Here is a 4,957-nt window from a genome sequence, read left to right on the forward strand (position 1 = left end):
ATACATGTCTTTTTTAATTGAACTGAAGCCTCAGATCACTTAGTCTTAAAGGTGGCATTAAGAGATCATTAAATGTTAATTCCTGTTTTTTAACACCCTATTATTTTAATTAATTAAAATTATTGTGCTCAATTTGCATTATCTGACACCAAACGCATTTTCTAGATCCGCCTCTGCGTCTTTGACAACACATCTTACTTCTTGAAATGGCGTGTAATGTTGACATTGGACTTAAATCAGGAGGTGCAGAATCGTCATCGACACTGTATTTTTCTCATAATTACTTAGATAAAAACAATCTTATCATAACCAAAAGAAGCGGCCTAAGTTGTAATAAACTAGAAATATTCTTTAAGGTTAGATACCTTTCGATGGAACAAATGTAAAGTCAATACAGTCTCCTTACATGTCACAAAAACATGTATGAGTGTGTGTTCATTTGAGGATGAATTCACGAGTGAAATAGCATGCACACACATTGGTTAATTCTAACACCTCACTGCAGCAGGACCCTCTGCACCTGCTTCAGCGCCTGTGTGTGTGTGTGTGTGTGTAAAATAGAGAGAGAGTTTTATCTCTGTCCTCTGCTGCAATGTCAGACCCATCCTTTCCCCTCATCCAGAGGGCCCAGCAGCAGGCGGCAAAGCTCCAGGGACATCAGCTCACACAGCCCCTCACAGCCCAACAAGGACCTTTACCACTCTGCATCTCATCCGCTTAATTATTTCTCTCTCTGTCCGTCCCTCCCTCTCTTTCTCTACAACACTTCCCCTCGATTTAATTACTCCCCTCCAATAAATTACATCTCAACCTTGCAAAAAAACATGACAGTCGCAGTCAGGGTAGCAGCCAAGCAACACGCTACTCCCTCAACCCATCATTCCCGCCTCTTATCTCCACCCAGTAGGGAGATTTTGGACATTCCCTCATTGATGTTTTTAAATTAGGTTAATGCTAATAATTAACTACGGTCTTAATGGAAATACAGCCTGGCTCTGAATGTCAGAGTCTCACTTTCATATTCAGAGATGGCCCTTTTTATTCATGGGTCACAGTTAGCGAGTGTCACTCAGGATGGAAGAGGGTTTGCCTGGGGATTAGAAATGAAAAGAGTGCCCATTGTTTTTTGTTATCTACGCACAACTGTTTGGATAACCTTGCTGGTCTGAAGCCTGTGCATAATAGCATAACAGCATAGCCAACCACAGAACAATTTCGAATCATAAAATATCATTCCTGTTTTGGCTTTGAAATCAACATGGCCTTAGTTGGATTCAAAGGCCCACTGACTGTCTGCCTTTTTCACAACTTTAGTGACTGACATGAGTCCCAAGACTTTTTCTTGCATTAGATCAGGGCTGCCCAAAGTGGACACACTGGTCAAACAAGGATACAATCTATATTTTGTGCGCCTCGCCTGAAGCATCAGAGATCTTGCACTGGAGCATGTAGGTGTGTGTGTGTGTGTGTGTGTGTAGGTGTGTGTTGGGACAAGAGGGAGAGAGAGAGAGAGAGAGAATCTTTCACTGCTTGCCCACAGCAGCATCAAGCCAGAGACACAATTTCGCTACCGGAAATCACCTTCAAAATAAAGGCTAAACGATATTACTGATAGGAATTTCAGCACTGACTTAAATCACAAAGATAATGAATGTTTTTCTTTATTCTTAATGTTCAAGATTTGATTGCCTATGGGGCAAAGAGAGCAACTGCCACAAGCCTCAAGTTCACTCTGTATTATAGCAAGTATTGGTTTATACATTGCTGTATAAACCCGAAGATGCAATTCACAGAAAAATGTTGTTGCTGATGGTATCAATAGTCCAAACCTTATTTTAGGGCTCTGAAGTGGGTTAACCAGACACGCAGAAGCATGATTCTCCCATCCATAAAAGACATTTGCAAGCCCTGTGCGTCATTCAGTGTCTTATTGTGAAAATCCAAAGCGGAAGTTATCTTACTTTGCCAACTTGACCGGCTTGTGAGTAGTTCCCTCTCCTCTCCTCCGTCAAAGCACTTGCTTCGAGAACGTGTGGATGTGCTGTGCGCTCCGTTGTGTCTCCGTGGCGCAGGACAGGACGGTCGCCACGCCTTCAGGGACGCACTTTTTCACGGCATCAGCTCTCTGTCTGTGTCCCGTCGCTCCCCGGTGGAAACCTGTCCAGAGCCAGGACATTTAAGAAGCTGTCAAGAGACGTTTTCTCCACTGACATCAATCCGGCTGCACCTCTGGAGTCCGGCTCTACTTCTCCCGCTGGTGCCAGTTTAACGGGCTGTTTTGTAAACGCTAAAATAATTTGGGAATATCTGGAGCGGCAGTTTTTATTGATTTGACATCGGATACAAGTCGGATCAAAGATGGGGATCAAAGTGTAGTGCTGGTAAGTAGCGTATTAAAAAAAATAAATAAATAAGCAAGGCTACCCCACTACTATTACATATTAGCATATTAAGATTGCGCTCACGCCCACAGCCACGGAGCGCGTTCCTGTGTGTGTGTGTGTGTGCCCGTGGAACGTGTTGGGGGTTAGAACGGTGAGGAATCAGCATTCCACGCAAACGTTCCATTTGCTGTGACTAGGGCACTGTGGCGTCACAGTTCCAACTTTACTAGCAACAGTGATGACATCATAATTCCTTATCGCGTTCGAGATACCGTAGCGCGCGCGCCGCCGCCGTTTGCATCACTTTACTACGATGGGAAGCATCACGGTCTGTGGCGTGAGTCAGCGGTGTCCAGGTCTGTTTAAAGGGCGTGTGAGGAGGTGGTGGGGTGTGGGGTGGGGGGGTCACTGCGTCTTCAGCCTCTGATACGTTTATAGGGGAGAATAGTGTGTATACAGCAGGTGGCATTGTGATAGACAATGTCAATAATCGATGGGTAGATTCGAAAGGACAACAGAGACAGTCGCCGCTGATAACTCGGACAGATGTCACATGTTTTACTGTTGACTGGCTACATGCTGCAAATAAAAAAGCTTATCTCAGTTTGTGTAATTATTAACGTGTATTAACGTGGGAGTAAAGCCTCCATGTAAACTCACTGCTGATTCTCTCTGCCTCTCTTTGTCAGTTCTGTCTGCATATGTAAATGTAAGTGCAGGGTAGCCTAGTTGTTGTTGTTGTTGTTTTTCTTCTTCCATAGGACAGAATGAACAGGTGTGGCACTGTTGACATTTTACTCTATTTTCCTTGGAATGAAAATGATGATCTGCATCATCCGCTAAAGCAGGTGGTAAGCATCCTTTTCACCCAAGGGCGATGAAGCAGCTTTCACAGCTTACCAACACAAACCAAGAAAAAAAAAAAGGATTTGTTATCTCTTGCCCACAGCTCATTGCAAGGTGCATGAAAGTGAGGCCGGCCTCTGTCAGAAACCAGTTAGGTGGGGAGAAATCCTAGCGGGGGTTGCTGATATACAGTATTACCAGTAAAGCCACTTCTTCTCACAGCACTCGCTCCCACACCCTCAGCTCTGGTCTCCTCCACCCCTCCCAGGAGTGAAAGCAGTGGAGAGGGGCATCACGTTTCGTGACCGTGCTCTCTCAGCAGCAGCTCCTCTCTCACCTCTTTCTTAATACATGCCCTGCTGCATCTTTATTTACCCCCAACCCCCAACCCCCCCCCCGTTTAGGATGCAACCCTGGGAAATTTGTGTTTGCCCACTCTCACGTCTGTTGGCAGTGTGTGCTTCTGTACGCACAGTGGGGTGAAAAACAAACATTTTTTTGTTCTGTGACATGGTGGATGAATGAGTTTCCTTTGTTAAATGTCTAAATGCTGTGAATCAATTTTTCGATTCTCTTCAGTATTGCACGAAATAATGATTGATTTTTTTTAATTCAATCATTAGGTTTGCGCCCTTTGACTTTGTCCTCCAGTGATCAACACCCCGTCTTTGTTCCACCTCTTGAGTCTGTGTTGTCTGTGCCGTGCCCCATAAAGCCCTGGCTGCCCTTTGGTGATGGAATTTCTTTCTTTCTGTCTTTCTTTGAAACGACAGCATGCTCTAACACTACAGTAGATACGGGTTGTAAAGGCATGAGTCACCCAGAGTAGGGGTCTGCCAGAAGTTGCTGGTGACAGGTCTGCAGGTACAGACACGGACTGCAGCACATGTTCCCTCCAATTCAGGCCAAGTCTGCAGAGAATAACAGGTGTGCTGTTAATGAGGGCATCGTTTGTTCCGACGTGAGATTGAGAAAAGCAAGTTCCCAGAGATTGAATCCAGCCATTGTGAGTGTGTGTTTGTGGAGAGAGAGAGAGAGAGAGGGCAGGGTCTGTCTGGGGCAGGTCAAGGGGGAAGTAAACACAGTAGCTGTTAGTCTGGTAGCAATGACAGCTTTATCACCACCACTAGGTTTATGGCTGTGTGTTCGGGGGGAATCATAGCTCACACACTATTCTACACTACAGACATGACAGAATTCCACTGCTGCCTTGTGGCGGAGCAGAGAAAACAGGAATCCACTACAGCATCGTTCTGGCAATGGTGTCACTTGTGCACAAAGAATATTAGTTTATTATCTGATTGTGAAACACACATGAAGCTACCAAACTTTCTTCTTTTGAACTGAATGATCACAGATCAACTGAATCTGATGCAATCAGTCGGCAGAGGAAATTCTTTAGTTCTTCCTTTTTTGCTTATACATTTTAGAGAAGGACTCTTAGGGAAATTGCATGGCAATAGAAGAAAACCAATCATAAATAGGCGAGTGATAAAATACAAGAATAGAAAGTATAGCTTGACGAGAGCTCGATTGAAAAAGGGACAGAACATCTATGATGGCCTGCGTACCTGACAGCCTGCCTTCAGATGTCCTTTGGTTACTCGGCAGCTTTGCCACTGACACTGGGATGATGAGTGATCTCCCTGACATGCCGAGGTAGACAGGGTTCACATGTGGAATCACTCTGTCACAGCCAGCTGCTCTGTCACCAGAGAGAGAGAGAG

The 4,957-nt window shown here is 44.9% G+C and overlaps 1 protein-coding gene across 2 annotated transcripts in view; it reads left to right on the forward strand.

The window, feature by feature from the left end:
- Positions 1–2,004: 2,004 nt before the first annotated feature.
- The window catches only part of LOC118334108 (ras-GEF domain-containing family member 1C-like), an 18,403-nt gene continuing 15,450 nt past the window's right edge, over positions 2,005–4,957 (forward strand). For both annotated transcript variants that reach the window (XM_035669933.1, XM_035669934.1), the window contains exon 1: positions 2,005–2,381. The gene's annotated coding sequence lies outside the window, so the exon portion shown is untranslated. The remainder of the gene's footprint in view (positions 2,382–4,957) is intronic.

This window comes from Morone saxatilis, unplaced genomic scaffold, assembly GCF_004916995.1.
Source record: "Morone saxatilis isolate NCDOM2014 unplaced genomic scaffold, NCSU_SB_2.0 Contig22, whole genome shotgun sequence".
NCBI classification, from domain to species: domain Eukaryota; kingdom Metazoa; phylum Chordata; class Actinopteri; family Moronidae; genus Morone; species Morone saxatilis.